The 16,622-nt window shown below is 42.0% G+C and overlaps 1 protein-coding gene across 4 annotated transcripts in view; it reads right to left on the minus strand.

Moving 5' to 3' along the window:
* MRTFB (myocardin related transcription factor B) overlaps window positions 1-16,622 on the minus strand; it is a 158,060-nt gene that overhangs the window by 113,877 nt on the left and 27,561 nt on the right. The gene's annotated exons all lie outside the window — the stretch shown is intronic.

Below are 16,622 nucleotides of genomic sequence, written 5' to 3' on the forward strand. Positions count from 1 at the left end.
ACCCCATACACTGAGGGGCTAGAGCCTGGGGTGGGGGGCACTGGGTCGGGACTAGCCTCAAGTGTTTACAAATGGGTCCTGGTACAAAAAAAGGTTGAGAACTACTGATTTAGTCCAACCCCCTGCTCAAAGCAGGACCATCCCCAACTAGAACATTCCAGCCAAGGCTGTCTACCTTGGTCTTAAAAACCTCCAAGGATGGAGAGTCCACAGCTTCTCTGGGTAACCTGTTCCAGTGTTTTACCACCCTCCTGATGAGAGAGTTTTTCCTTAATATCTAACTTAAACTTCCCTTGCTACAACTTGAGACCATTGTTCCTTGTTCTGTCATCTGCCCCCACTGAGAACAATCCAGCTCCCTCCTCTTTGGAACCATCCTTCAGGTAGTTGAATGCTGCTAGTTAATCCCTTCCCCGTCTTCTATTTTCCAGACTAAATAAGCACATTATGATTTGCCTCCTTGTTTTGTCTAAATTTAAAGAAGCAAACACTTAATTTCTTGCATATCACTCCCCCTCCCACCCAATGAGATATGCATCTTGTTTTTGGAAGGTAAAATGAAGACAAAAGATCTGCTCTTAAAAATACCAGGAAGTATTTTCACAGGGAAAACACAGACATCTTCATTAAGAGGGGAGCCAAACCTTGTGGCTGCTCTTGTTAAGTCAGTTGCAAGATGTGGCAGGCAGTTTGAGAAGACAGCCTAGCTAGCACAGGGGTCAGCAACATTTTTGGGCAGAGTGCCAAAAACACTGGCAACTTCAACTTGTAACATGTTGGAGTGCCTGGGGCGAATGGTGGGAAAGCCACGAAGGGTCTGATCCTTGTTGTGGCCATGTAGCCCTGGCCCCTTCCCTGCCATCCACCCAAAGGCATGCATGCCAAGCAAAATGTCTTTGAGTGCCACATTCTGGCACCCATGCCAGGGGTTGCCTACCCCTGGCCTAGCACTTTAGCTCCAGCAAAATTTGCCCTCAAGTTTAGTGGTGATGCTACTGGCTGAGCCAAACCACCCTGCCAGACTCTCAAATTGGGTGGTCAGGTAGCAGAACCTGTTGAATCAGCTGAGGGCCCAGTGCTGCTGGAGTGGAACTGCTTAGTCCCTCTTCTCAAAACAGGCCTCTGGTACCAACTGCCATAGTTAAAATTAGAGGAGCACTCTAATCATTGGTTCTATATTGGATCGGTACCAATATAAAAAAAATTTGCTCTATCGGATATCAGCCCGACGGGGCCAATAATTTGGCTGATAAATGTCCGTGCTGCACTCAGCTGCCTCTAGCTGCTAAATTGGAAGGAGAGGGAGGAGGGAAGGGGCGTGGGGGCAGCAGATCAACACCCCCCATGGTGAGGGAGGCAGGGGGCAGGCGCTGCCCGTGGGGGGGGGGGGAAAATGGGACAAACTGCTTGAACCCCGGGAGGGAAGGGGGGGGTGTCCCCCAGATCTGCATGGGGCGGGTGGGCGGGCTGGAGCCAGCACTGTGTGGGGCTCTTCTTGGCAAGGGCTAGGCTCACAGTGGGCACCAGCAGCACTGGGAGAACGCTACATCCACCCCAAATTTTGCTGGAGCTGTTCCCAGCCCTGTACCACCAGGCACAGCCTGGATCCATGTCCTGCCTCCATCCATGCACTGGGAAGAGTTGAGGCTGAGCCACGCAGCTGGCAGCAGTGGCAGCACTGGGAGTGGAGCCAAGATGAAATTTAGGGCGACTGCAGCCCCCTCCCAGCTCCCACTCTGAGCCCTGCCCCACCGAGAAGATCCCCGGAGTGGGAGCTAGTGGCACTGGAGCCACCCCAGATTTCGCCACAGCTCCGCTCCCAGCGCCACCACTGCCACCAGTTGCCCGGCTCAGCCTCGGTTCTTCCCAGCACATGGGTGGAAGCAGGACAAGGATCTGGGCTGCACCAGGTGGTGCAGGGCTGGGAGTGGAGCTGTGGCGAAATTTGGGATGGATGCAGCATCCTCTCAGTGCAGCTGGTGCCCACTTCAAGACCAGCAGCTGCCAAGAAGAAGCTCCAGACTGCCCACCCGTCCTGCACAGATCCAAGTGGTGCCCCCCCCCCCCACTGTCCTGGGGTGCCTAGAGTTGCCCACTCCATGCGGCGTGCCTCCGTCCTGCCCCCCCTGGGTAGCACCTGCCTCCTCCCTCCCTCACTGTGAGAGGCATTGATCTGTACCCCCATGCCCCTTCCCTCCTGCCTCCTCTTCTACCACATGAGACTTACCAGCTGGATGCAGCTGTATCAGATCAGTATCAGTTGATATGCCTCCTTAAATATCAGCTATCAGTATCTAGCCCCAGAATCTCTACTGGTGCACCCCTACTTAAAATTTCTTAACAGTTTCAAATATATTTTTATTTTTACTCACTTTTAAAAAAAAACTTTCTAAATTCTCAGTTTTGAACCCCAGATAAGACAGAAATTTGGGGGAAAATTTTCCTTTAGCCTTTCTCGAGTTCCCCACTATAAAACTACTGTTACACTTTCCCTACCTACAGACACTTAGAACTGAGAACTACCTGAACTTCGGGATCTGGGGGAACGCCTATTCACCAGAGCGCCCCATGGGATGACAAGGTCGAGTGGTCACAAACTTCTCCAGGACTGTTTCAGGCTGGACATAAGGAAGAACTTCTTTACAGTCCAAACCCCCAAGGCCTGGAACAGACTGCTGCCAGAGGTGGTGCAAGCACCTACTCTGGACTCCTTTAAGAGTCAATTGGACATTTATCTTGCTGGGATCCTGTGACCCCAGCTGACTTCCTGCCCCTCAGGCAGGGGGCTGAACTCGATGATCTTCCAAGGTCCCTTCTAGCCATAATGTCTATGAAATGCATATATCTACTAGAGATGAGGAAGACTGAGGACAAACAAACAATGGCTAAATAACAACATTATAAGAAATGTAATAAAAACACTGACTTTTTCATATCAGATAATATTATCAGAGCTTAATATCTCTCTGCCCGAATTTGACTAGTATGTTATATTAAACTAAAAAGTGAAAGACTGAATAAAGCCCATGATAAAGTAATATGCTTTTCCTGTGGAACCCCAAAATGGAGTTAAATTTCCATTTCCCAGCTATTTGAATGAGCTACTAATGACATATGCAAGAAACACTTTAAACTACTTAGGCAGTAAAAAAAAGAGCATTTTGTTGCCTCAGGCTTACAGAAAACCCATCCAACCAGTTTACCACACCCCACAGGACAATAAGATACATCTCTTCTGTAGAGCTGAGCAAAATGGCAGCTCCTTGTTTTAAGAAAAATGTATCTCATATCAGTAATACCAGGCTGTCCTTTACTATCCGATAGACAAATTTAAATAGGTCCCTCTTCAGATTAACAACTTTGCTGATGATTATTAAAATTATATAAAAACATACGAACTCTGACATAATTTTGCCAAACTTTACATCATATCACGGTAGCACTCTATTGGTGTTGATGCTTAATGGTGCCAGGCCTTACACAAGACACATGATACAAACATGGTTATAGTTTTGTTATAAAGTACTAAGGAACACCATTCACACCTCTACTTTGACCCATCTGAACATGTACCTGGAATGCCAGGTGGCATAACAAAGTGAAACACAAAAAGATTATTATGAAGATGGTCTTTATCAAGCAAACATTAAGGCAACAGCAACAGAAAATGAGAAAAGAACATAGAAAAATGCTTATCAGAGAAGTAAATAAAGCAGAGGGCAGATAAGTATATAGCTAGGTAAAACCAATAAGGGAAGGAATAAAATGGGAGAAGAAAAAAGTAAAGAGATTAACTAGTAGTTTTTAAATCCATCTTTTCAGCAGAAAAACAAAATCAATAATGGTTGGACAGATTGTCTCTAGACAATTCCTGCTTTTTAAATCATAGAAAATTAGGGATGGAAGGAACTTCAAGAGGTCACATTTACTCCAATCCCCTGCTCAAGGCAGGACCACCCCCAACTAGATCATCTCAGCAAAGCACTGTCTAGCTGGGTCATAAAAACCTCCAAAGATGGAGCTTGCACCACCTCTATGGGTAACCTGCTCCAGTGTTTTACTACCCTTCTAGTAAGAAAATTCTTCCTAATATCTAACTTAAACTTCCCGTGCTACAACTTGAGACCATTGCTCCTCGTTCTATCTATCACCACTGAGAACAGTTTAGCTCCATCCTCTTTCAAACCCCACTTCAGGTAGTTGAAGGCTGCTATTAAATCCCCACTCAGTCTTCTCTTCTTTAGACTAAATAAGCCCAGTTCCCTCAGTCTCTCCTCATAAGTCATGTCCACCAGCCCTCTTACCATTTCTGTGGCCCTCCACTGCACCCTCTCCAATTTGTCCACATCCTTTCTGTAGTGGGGACCCAAAACTGAACACAGTACTCCAGGTGTGGCCTCACCAGTGCTGAATATAGGGGAATAATCACTTCCCTTGACCTGCTGGCAACACTCCTACCAATGCAGCCCAGGATGCCGTTAACCTTCTTGGCAACAAGGGCACACTGCTGGCTCCTATTCAACTGACTGTCCACTGTAACCCTCAGGTCCTTTTCTAAAGAGCTGCTGCTCAGCCAGTCAGCCCCCAGCCTGTACTGATGCATGGGATTGTTCTGTCCTAAGTGCAGGACTTTACACCTGTCCTTGTTGAACCTCTTGACTTTTTGGCTCAATCTTGCAATTTCTCTAGGTCCCCCTGAATCCTAGTCCTACCCTCCAGAATATCTACTACTCCCCCTAGCGTCATTTCAGCTGCATACTTGCTGAGGATGCAGTCTATGCCATCTTTTAGGTCACTGATGAAGACACTGAACATAACCAGACTCAGGACCAACCCCTGGGGCACTGCATTTGATACTGGCTACTAGGGCTGTGCGAAACAAGCCTTATTCGATTTAGATTTGGCCTGAATCAGGGACAGTAATTTGATTCACTATCCCTCATTTGATTTTCATAGATTCGTAGATGCTAGGATCAAAGGGACCTCAAAAGATCATCGAGTCCGACCCCCTGCATAGGCAGGAAAGAGTGCTGGGTCTAGATGACCCCAGCTAGATGCCTATCTAACCTCCTCTTGAAGACCCCCAGGGTACGGGAGAGGACCACCTCTCTTGGGAGCTCATTCCAGACCTTGGCCACTCTAACTGTGAAGAAGTTCTTCCTAATGTCTAGTCTAAATCTGCTCTCTGCTAGCTTGTGGCCATTATTTCTTGTAACCCCCGGGGGCGCCTTGGTGAATAAAACCTCACCAATTCCCTTCTGTGCCCCCGTGATGAACTTATAGGCAGCCACAAGGTCGCCTCTCAACCTTCTCTTGCAGAGGCTGAAGAGGTCCAGGTGCCCCAGTCTCTCCTCATAGGGCTTGGCCTGCAAGCCCTTAACCATATGAGTGGCCCTTCTCTGGACCCTCTCCAGGATATCCGCATCTCTCTTGAAGAGTGGCGCCCAAAATTGAACGCAGTATTCCAACTGCGGTCTGACCAGCGCCCGATAGAGGGGAAGTATCACCTCCTTGGATCTGTTCGTCATGCATCTGCTGATGCACAATAAAGTGCCATTAGCTTTTCTGATGGCTTCGTCACACTGACAACTCATGTTCATCTTGGAGTCCACTAAGACTCCAAGATCCCTTTCTGCTTCCGTGTCACCAAGCAGGTCATTTCCTAGGCAGTAGGTATGCTGGACATTTTTCCTTCCTAGGTGCAGCACTTTGCATTTCTCCTTGTTGAATTGCATTCTGTTGTTTTCTGCCCATCTGTCCAACCTGTCCAGGTCTGCTTGTAGTTGTTCCCTGCCCTCCGGCATGTCTACTTCTCCCCACAGTTTTGCGTCATCTGCAAACTTGGACAGAGTACATTTCACTCCCTCGTCCAAGTCGCTGATGAAGACACTGAAGAGTATCGGTCCTAGGACTCAGCCCTGCGGGACCCCACTGCCCACACCCTTCCAGGTCAATACCGACCCATCCACTACAACTCTCTGGGTGCAACCCTCTAGCCAATTCACCACCCACCAGACTGTGTAGTCATCCAAGTCACAGCCTCTTAACTTGTTCACCAGTACGGTGTGGGATACCGTATCGAAGGCCTTCCTGATCTGGCCGAATCCAAATCTGAAGATTCGATGCTGATTCAGTGAATCAGCGATTCAGACACAGGCACAACTTTAAAAGTCTTTTTCTACATACCTTGAGGTAGCAGTGCGGCTCATGATCACTGTGGTGCTGGGGCGCATGGAATGTCCCACAGGAGTGCGGGGGGGAGTGGAGGGCAGCTCTCCAGCATGCTTGGCAGCGAATCCGGAAGGGGACCAAAAGTGCTTCTGGTCCCCTTCCGGGTCTGCCAGGGAGTGTGCTGGGGTCACCGGCGATCGGCCAAAGAGGGACCCTGAGTGGCCCCCCCCCAGACCCAGGAGGCACCAGTCACTGAGCCAGAGGAGCATGAGGAGGCCCCTCTGCGCACTCCCTGGTGGTCCAGTTCCAGGTCTGCTGCCGAATGTACTGGGAAGCTCCCCGTGCTTCTGTGGGATGCTGCATCTGCCCCAGCACTGCACCATTTAGAGCCCCTGCTACCTGGAGGTATGTAGAAAAAACATTTAAAGCTGTATCTATGTCTCAATTGCCCAATCTGTCTGAATCTCTCCAAATCTTTTCAGAGGGCTCTAAATTGATTTGGAGAGATTAAAGGGTCCTCTGATTCAATTTGAAGATTCAGACATCTCCAGCCCAATCAAATCAGGGACTGAAGCTCTGCACAGTCCTACCGGCTATCAAATAGACATTGAGCCATTGATTACTACCCTCTGAGCCTGATGCTGAAAATGTGCCCTCTTATTTTGTCATTAGTCATACCAAGTCCTTGACCAGCTGTCTAGCTATCAAAAAATACATATACAACACTGCTCAAACCAAGGTTGTTCTTCTGACATTCTCTTCATCAGAAAAACTGAATCATGGACACTAGCACCCTCCTTTTAGTCTTTTTCTTTTCATCAAATTATGAGTAGACATTTAGACATTTCCTGTCTCAAAACACATGTCTATATATAAGAAAACTTTACTTGCAGGATACATAAAAATCAATTATTTAAAAAATATATATTTTTTTATTTAAAATCAGATTTTATTTAAATTGGATTTTTTCATTTACATTATAATTAAGTTTTCCTTTCTAAAAATAAACCAGGTTAAAATTACATTTGAATTTAAGACAGAATAGGCTAAGGTATCAATTTAATATAAACTATTATTTTATTTACATTGTTTTAATATGTGGAGTCAATGACCCTGTAACAAAAGCTCTTCGAGCTAAAAGTGGACTTTTTTCTAAATAAAAATGAGGGGAGGAAACACCTAACCTTTAAGGTCTAAATTTGGAAATATGGCACAATATCTCATGTATTAGGGGCTTGACCTGCAAGCAATGCAGGCTCAAACTACTGGATGCAAAGGATCACAAAGTCATCACAGGTGTTGGAACCCAGCTTCCAACTCCAGCAGACACCATTATGTGTACTCTTTGATCAGGATTATCCACAAAGCCCACCTAGATAGTATCAAAGTCCTGTTTTAGTCTTTGTACCTGAGCTCTGATTAGCTCAGCTTTCAAATTATGAGTATTTATGATTCCATGCCCATAATGGAAGTTCATGGAAAAACAACCATCTGCTCAATAACTATGAGCCCCTTGCTTCTGAATGGTTCTGCGTATTTCAGTTAAACGGTCTTCCTTGGGCCCTTTGCATATTAAGTGAACGTTAACTTTTCAAGGGCTCTGTCCACGATTATAAGCTAAAATACTCTACTACACAAGGCCAGGGAGTTAGAACAACAGAAATCAGGAACTGTTAGGGGGAAAAGGTTTTGTTTTGTTTTGGGGGGCAGGGGAAAGGAAAAGGTGTGGTGGCTTATGTCACAGAGAGAAGGGAGTCTTGGGTTGTTGTTAATGTCTTGTGTGGGAGAAGGAGAGGGAGCAGAGTAAGGAGCAATGTGTGCAACAAAGGACCAACTCTGGGCTCAAAACAGCGTAGAAAAAGGAATAATATTCTGTGGAGCATAGTCTGGATTTCAACTCCTGGAAACTGAAGGAAAAAAGTGTCATGGATGCATGTCACCAAAAAGAACCTATTTGGGAATATTTTCAAGAAATTCCTGAGAAAAAGATGAAACAATGCAACAATATGTGTTTGTGTGACAACAGAAGACAGGATTGCATTATCTCACAAAAAATAACTGACATATAAGGAAATGCCTACTGCAGTATATTTAAAAGAAGCAGCAGTAAAATCTGTAACATCCTGTGAGTAAAAATCTTGTGTGCATAGCCTTGTCACAGATAATTCTATAATGTAGCAAAAAAAAGAAGAAACTTAGAAGATAATGAAGCAAACCTGAAATGTATGACATATGGGTGCAGTACTCATTTGATCTAGCTAATAATTAAAGTACCCCAAGAATAAAGGAAAATGCTGAAATTACAAAATACTTCTGTAAAATCAATTTGCTTCAGCTTCAATAAAGAGAGCTAGGGGATCCAAACTAATTCTTCCCCAAGATGTACAATGGAATTCAATTTCTTTATTAAGAACTGGCTGATTCTGATGACCATCTTTGAAGAAAATGGTGACAAAATCTGATGGAAGTATCGCAGCTAGAGAAGTTAACACTGGACTACAGAGAAATGTAGAAGATATGCTGAATACGCTAAAACCTATTTCCATAGTCTTGGACAAATCACAGAAAGATTGCTGCTATATTGTGGATTCTGGTGAAATCTGGAAGAACTTCAACAAACATTAAAGCAAGAGTTAAAATGATTCTTTTTATTTTACTTTATCCCAATTCACCCATGACTATCATTCAACCATGATCAATCCATTACTACTATAATTTTCTACAAACAAAAACATTTCAAAAATCCTTAGCCGTAAGAAGCTAATTTATTTTTACTCACCACATAAGAAATAGATGACAAAAGACAGTTATATTTTTCCCCCCCATGAGGAAACTAGAATTTGCTAGATCTTGTACAACATGAAAAGTTTGCTTTAACTAAATAATGAACTTTGAAAAAAAATGTTAATTTAATCATAAAATACACTACATCTAAGAGGTCATCTACATTCCGATATACACATATGATTTCTGATAAGAACATTCCTAATTTCAGTTATGTCTGACTGCAACAAATCATTTCAATGTTCAGTAGATAGCTTGAAATCAGATTTATAGCTGATTTATACTTAATAAGGCTGAGGCAAAAGGACAAGCAAGATGGCTAAAATCAGGAAGAACACATATGCATCTTCAAATCACTAAGAAGTCTACACTTTCTCATGGGGCTTCTGAAATTAATGACCTTCCTCAGCAGATGATACTTGAAGTTAAAAAGTCTACCATGCCTTTTGGTTACAGATTTTAAAAATTATTTTGTTGAACTGCTTATTACAAGTTCCCAGAACAAGCTAAAATAGTCAAAAGCAGGAGACTGGGAAAACTTGAAACTGCAACCTTAATTTGTTGGGACAGATTTCTTACATCCAATGAAAATGTTGTTTTTCAAAGAAATAATAATTCGAGGCACCAGAAAAATTGCACCCATCCTTTCTATGAAAGGAAACAGAAAACATAAATTATTTTAAAATATATTAGTGAGCCTCTGCCCCTTGTATTTAATAGTTATAGGACAAAACAGAGGCTACTGCAACTAAGAGGTTTCTGCCCCAAGGGAAGCAAGAGACATGGACAGGATCCAGAAGCTGTTCTGTTATAGGCCAGCAACAATCTCACTGAACCACACACCCTCTGACTTGTTCCCTTCCTCTTGATCCCCTATATCTCCCTCTCTTGGCTGCCCATGGCGCTAGCCTTAAAAGTAGTACCAGAGATGGAGACTAGGCAATGCCTTACCTGCGGTATGTTGGCTAGACCAATAAAGTGGGAAGTCAGAGAGCCATGGCAAGGGGAGCACAACCAGGAGGCCCAGGTTCTTCTAGGAAGTGCCCTAACCACTGGGTTGAGGACCCGAAATGTCATAGGGCCACCTTCCTCCTTTGTTTTATCCTACAATAACTAAATTCAGAGAACAGAAGTTTGGGAGTATATTGTTTAATAATGAATTCATGTTTTCTGTTTCCTTTGATAGTCAGAAAGGAGGGATGCAATCATTCTGATGGCTATAATTATTATTTCTTTGGATATCATCTTCTTCCTTCACCCCCTCCCTCCCTTATACCTACCCTCCTCCTGCATGCACATGCCTAGCTATTGCACAGCCCCGCTATATATGTTCATTCTATGTGCGTGGGCTTACATGGGAGGCAATGGCCAGAAATAGTTGGGTGGTGACTAAAGAACTTGCCATTTAGATGCACAAATGGAAAAGAAAAAAAAAAAATCTGTCCACAAAACTCATTTCAATTTAGGTATACTAACTTATAATATTATGCAGTTTAATCTGTTCATCGCTTTTAGGAAGCATAACTTGCCATGCTCTAATACTATTTCCTGACATTATATTTTTCTCATACTCCTACACATTCAAATTAAGAACATTATTAACTAATCAAGTCTTTTCAGAGCAGAACTCACATGAAAATCCAGCTGAAAACCCCATTATATTCATGACAGTTCATTGGCAATTTATTGGCTATAAATTATGCCTAGCAACCATTTTTCAAAGTCAAAAACAAGTATCACACTTGATTTATTCATGCAAGTAACTTTCTGAAGTCAGCAGGAATGCCTCCCCATCTGAAGGATTTAGTGCTTACTACGTGGTACCCAAACTATCTCTTCCCCGCTTATGGATTATTGCATCAAAATAAACAAATATTCAATGTCACAGAAGCACTAAAAAGCAAATTAAATTAACAGATGTTTACTTATAATTTTGGTATTGGAAGTATAAGAAAATGGGCCTTAACTGCTAATATTTTTTTAACCTGAATTCCATTTTATATATAGCTGTTGTGAATGACATATTGCAATTCAACTTAGGTCTCTTTTGTGTTTTCTTCCTCAAAGATGTTCCCTCACAAAGACAGTTTGTTTAATGAAATACACAGATTATGGAACAGAAAAAACTGTACTTAACAACAACTTCTTAACTCTCAACTCCTATTACTATAGTTGTAATATGACAAGAATACTTGGTAGTGACCAAGCAAAGAGAACCCTAAAAACACAGGAAAAAATTATCCAGAAAGATTTTTCTCTTCTTTGTCATCACCAGACCAGTATCAGCTGAAACCCTCCAAAGGCCAAGCACCACAAAACTACTACTCCTCAAAGTTCTTGTTACAAATCACAGAAGGAACCATGGGCGTACTTTCACTTCTTTCCCTTGGAAAGGAAGGAGGCACAGACATCTAAGACATATGTATAGATAAGCAGACACTGACTGGCCAAATTAATCTAATCTCACATTTTTGGGGAACATTGTGTGCCAAAAGTGAAATCCCTGTGAATGAGTTCTTGAAGCACTTGTCTACACTGCAGTCTAAAGGTGTAACTACAGCTTATGCAGATACACAAGACAGTTTCAACTAGATAGATCACATACAGCTGTGTATCCAGGGGGGATCTGATAGCCCATGAAGACTATGCTGCTGCAAATACACTGTTAGCAGCACTAGTGATAGTGAGTTTAAAACTAGCTTGGATACATCATCTACACATGATGCAATCACATCTGTGGACTGTAATGTAGACGTAGCATAAGAAGAAGCATTAGCACTTTATCCTTTCTGACAGGTTATCATCTCAGTCCCAAGGAACAAGCTTTTCTCTTTGTTACACGCACCTGTATTATAGAATGACCATCACTCTCAATTTAATAGATAAGGATGCAAGTTTAACTGACAAAGTACATTTTTGTTTTATCACATTGGCAAAGAAAGGTATAGGGACAGACTGAGAGTTGTTTTCCATAGCACAACAAAAACAATGCCATCGACTAGTAAATAACACCTGAAAATTTGAATTCAAATTAGCAGAACTGAAATCCAAGACACTTGCAAGAAACCTACAGCTGTTGAAGACTGACCTTGACTCTGCTTCTTTAGGGCATGGACACACATAACACTTGGAACAGTTTAAATGTGTTTAAAACCTCAGACCGACAGACACACAAGGCCGTTACAGCAGCTGAATTATTTTAAACTGTTCAAGATTCTGAGGAGTATAACTTCTAAAATTAGCATGTTTGTCTATCAGGCTTTCCTTAGTGTAAGATTTTGCTAACTGGCTGTTGATAAAGTTTATACATTATTAATAAAATAAAATTGAAGCTTTTAAGAAAATCTAGTTTTAAGATACAGCTTTACAAAAAAAAAAAGTTAAGGAAAATGAAGTACTTATGTGAAAACCAGTTTCTTCTACAGTTATTGTATCCTATAAGATAAACTACTTGTATTACAGCATGTGATTTTAATTTCTATGGGATGTAAAGGGTGCTTCCTATCATACTATATTAGTCTACAAGATAAACTATTTCACCAAAAGACAGGTTTTCAGTTCTTAAGTACATCTTCCCATCTTTTCATTTTCTTAAGCTACAATTCATCGTGAAATGTCTCTAATGTTACTAGTTAAACTGTTTGGATACCAAGTAAATAACATGAATGCAAGCAACAACAAACTACTTATCACTGTATGCTCAAAAGCCAATACAGATGTGTAATGACCTGAATAATACCTTATCCATTTTATGGATGGAAGTGGGTGAATATAGAAAGGGATGAATGAGGATCCTTTCTTGAAGAAAAGGAAAAGAGGATCTGGGGAATTATAAACTAACTGACCTTGATACCTAGAAAGATCATGAAAACAGGCCTCAAGGAAATCTTCTGGGAAGCACTTAGAGAAGAACAAAGTGTTCAGGAACAGTTACCCTGGATTCACCAAGAGCAAATCATACCTGACCAACCTGATTTCTTCTATAAGGTGACAGGCTCTGCAGGTGGGGAAAGAGCAATGGATGTGATGTACCTTGACTTTAGTAAGGCTTTTCACACTCTCTCTCATGACATTCTTATTAACTAAGGAAATACAAACTAGAAGAAAGTACATAATTGTGGCCAATGAGTAATCATCAATGGCTCAATGTCTAATTGGGAAGAGGTATCAAATGGACTTTGTCAGGGGTCTGTCCTGAGTCCAGTGTTGTTTAACACCCTCTTTAATGATCTGGACAATGGGACTGAGAGCATGCTTAGCAAATTTGTGGTGACACCAATTTGGATGGAGTCGTAGATACTTGGGGAGGGGCAGGGGGTAGAGCTAGGATCCAGAATGATTTCAAACTGGAGAAATAGCCCACAAACAATCAAATGAGATTCAGCAAGGACAAGTGCAAAGTGCATTTAGGATGAAATAATTGTATGACCAAATACAGATGGAAGAATGACTGGCTAGGCTGCACAATGGCAGAGAAGTACCTGGAGGTTACAAACCAAAAGCTGAATGTATGCCAACGGTGTGCTCTTGTTGCAAAAAAATAGAACCACATACTGGACTGTATTAACAGGAGAGTCTTGCAAATCTAGGAAAGTGATTCTTCTGCTCTGTTCTGTACTGGTGAGGCCTCAAGTAAGACGAATTAGGATTATTTAGCCTGGAGAAAAGAAGATTAAAGCAGGGATTTGATAACAGTCTAAATCACCTGAAGGGCAATTATAGAGAGGATGGAGATAGACAAGCAGTTTTCACCTTTTTTATACTTGAGGCACTCCTTGATAGGCTTGAGGCCTCCCTTGGAAAAGCCAGCTCTTAGTTTTCATTCCTTTTTTCTTTACAGAAAAATAATACAGCAGCTTTTTCTGCTGCAGAGGGCTTGGAAAGACTACAACTATGGATTTCTATTTGAAATCTCCAAGTTTATCTTGCGGCTCATGTTTACATACCTAACCGTGCTAACATTGTGTGGCACCCCACAGCACCCTGTAGATAGACTTTTCTTTGTGGCTGAGGGGGCAGGACTAGGAGCAGTGGCCTCAAACTGCTTCAGAGGAAATTTAGGTTGGAGATTAGGAAAAACTTTCTGAATATGAGGGTTGTCAAGAATTGGAAAAGGTTATCTAGAGAAACTGTGGAATCTCCATCCTTGGAAATTTTCAAGAGCAGGTTGGACAAGCAGTTGGCTAGGATGGTTTAGTCAGGGATGATCCTGCCTTGAGCTTGAGGCTGGATTTAATGACCTTACGAGCATGCAGATAGAAAATAAATCTTTAGAATACAAGATATCTCAAAAAAAGGAAAAAGGAAAAGCAGTGTGTTACTCATTAAAACACAAATAAACAAAACAACCCCCCCCCCCAATATTTGGGCACACTGGAGCTTTTACAGTGTTTCAAGGTTTGTATATGGTTCAAAAGTGTATCCTTCCAGCCCTACTTTCCTCCCCACCTAAGTGGGGGGGGAGGGGTGGAAACAAACAAAACACACAGCAGAAAAGATATATCACCTTGATTTTAGACCTTACCCTTTTAAAAGGCTTCTTAATTTGCTCATCTTCACTCTCAGTTCTCAAAAATATAGTTAGAAGATGCTTACAGATTTATATTTTAAAGTAACTTTTATGTGCCTTATTAAGGAGACCAAACTGAGTATGTTGACGCATGCCTCAAAAAAAACAACCACCACCAAATGCAATTTTAAATGTTCATTAACATTTTTGACACCTACTGAAGCTTGAAACCAGTATAGGCAAATTATGCCAGGCCTTTAGAATTACAATTCTAAGGGGAAAAAAACGTTGTGTACTGTATCTGGAAACATGGCTAATAGAAACAAAATGGTATCTAGTCATCTAAAGATTCAAATACATAATGATACATTTTTAAACTATACCCAAATCTTGAAAAAGTTCTAGTGTGTCAAAATATTATGTTTTTAAATAAGGTAGCATATCACTTTCCCCTTTTCCTTTATTTGAAATCCCTTGCATTGTGAAGAATTAGTTAATATTTACCATCTGCATACACATATGGTAACCATTATCTGTGCAATTGCTGACTTTCATCTGCTTAAATATAAAAATATTAATATCCCATAACACTGTTTCCTATTCAGTACAGAAATATTTTACTGTGGGAACTATTTTTTTTAAGTCGTCACGCAGTTGTGTAAGCCTTACAATATTGCAAGAGTTATATAACGTTGGGTTTTTGTTGCATTAAATTTATTTAAAGTTACATATTAATTTTTTTCTGTGGTTGGATGGGGAAGAATTATCTGCAAATTTACTAAGCTTCCTAAAAGCCTGTTCCATTCAGAATTTACAACGTTTCTGTTCACTAAATATTTAGAAGTAGAACTTAAAATAATTAACTGGTAGACTCTTAGCTATCTGATAAAATACTTTGAAATTCCGTATCTTATCACACAACCAATTAAACTGAAAAGAGCACTAAAATGGAAAAGAGCAACAACTGCACTGTGCATGTTTCTGCTTTTATGTCTAAAAAGTATTTTCTAGTTTATCCATCCTGGATTATCCACCAAAGGTAACATGTAAAATTTGATTTTAATTTGCCTGACAAATGCATAGCCAGTGCCACAGTACTGACAAAGAAGAACTGACATACTGTATAGCAAGCTTACATAAGTGTTCTCACAGCTTGTAGGTGGTTGCTATCATTCTTAAATGCTGAACAAAAGTACTTATTTTAAACATGATCATTTTATCCTCAGAAGAAAAAAAAGCACATTTTCTGGATAAAACACTAAAGGAAAAATGTGCATACTTTGCATTTCTGATGCACTTATAAAAATATAAAAACAATTGAGCCTGGAAGTTGCTTTAGTGTTTTATTTGAGAAGAAAACCTGCTCAGAGGGCAGGATTAAAGAAAAAAAAGTCTCAGGTGTCGAAATAACTGGTCACTGTATACTTTCTTGCTTTCACTGACTTCAGTGGAGTTATTGTCAATTAACACTTGCTATCAATCCAATCCAACATAACTATCATTGTATAAATAGGTTAACTGACACGTAAGGTAGCATAGCTAGCAAGGCTGTGTGAAGCTTCGGTCCCCGATTTGATTCAGCGGAGATTTGGCCCAATTTGGTGGCTGAATCTCCAAATCCCAATCGAATCAGAGGACCCTTTAATCTCTCTGAATTGAATCAGAACCTTCTGAATTGGTTAGGTGAGATTCAGAAGGATTTCAGACAGACACAGCTTTAAATGTTTTTCTACATGCCTGTAAATAGCAGGCGGCTCATGAATGTTGCGAAGCTGGGACAGATGGAGTGTACCAGAAGAGCGTGGGGGGTCCCCCGCGCGCTTGGCAGCAGACCCGGAAGTGGATCAGAAGCAATTCTGGTCCACTTCTGGGTCTGCCGGAGAGTGCATTGGGGGGTCCCCCCTGTGCTCCCCTGGCTTGGCAACTGGTGCCTCCTGGGTTGGGGGGGGCAGCCAGGGCCCCGCCCCCCCGGTGGCTAATCGCTGAGCCAGGGGGGCCACGGGAAAGCCCCCCAGGGTGCTCCATGGTGGACCCGGAAGCGGACTGGAAGTGCTTCCAATCCAATTCTGGGTTTGCTGACGAGCTCATGAAGGGCCCGCCCCCCCCCCCCCGCACTCCTGTGGGATGCTCCATCCACCCCAGCATCACAGTGTTCAAA

This window comes from Alligator mississippiensis, chromosome 13, assembly GCF_030867095.1.
Source record: "Alligator mississippiensis isolate rAllMis1 chromosome 13, rAllMis1, whole genome shotgun sequence".
Lineage (NCBI taxonomy): Eukaryota > Metazoa > Chordata > Crocodylia > Alligatoridae > Alligator > Alligator mississippiensis.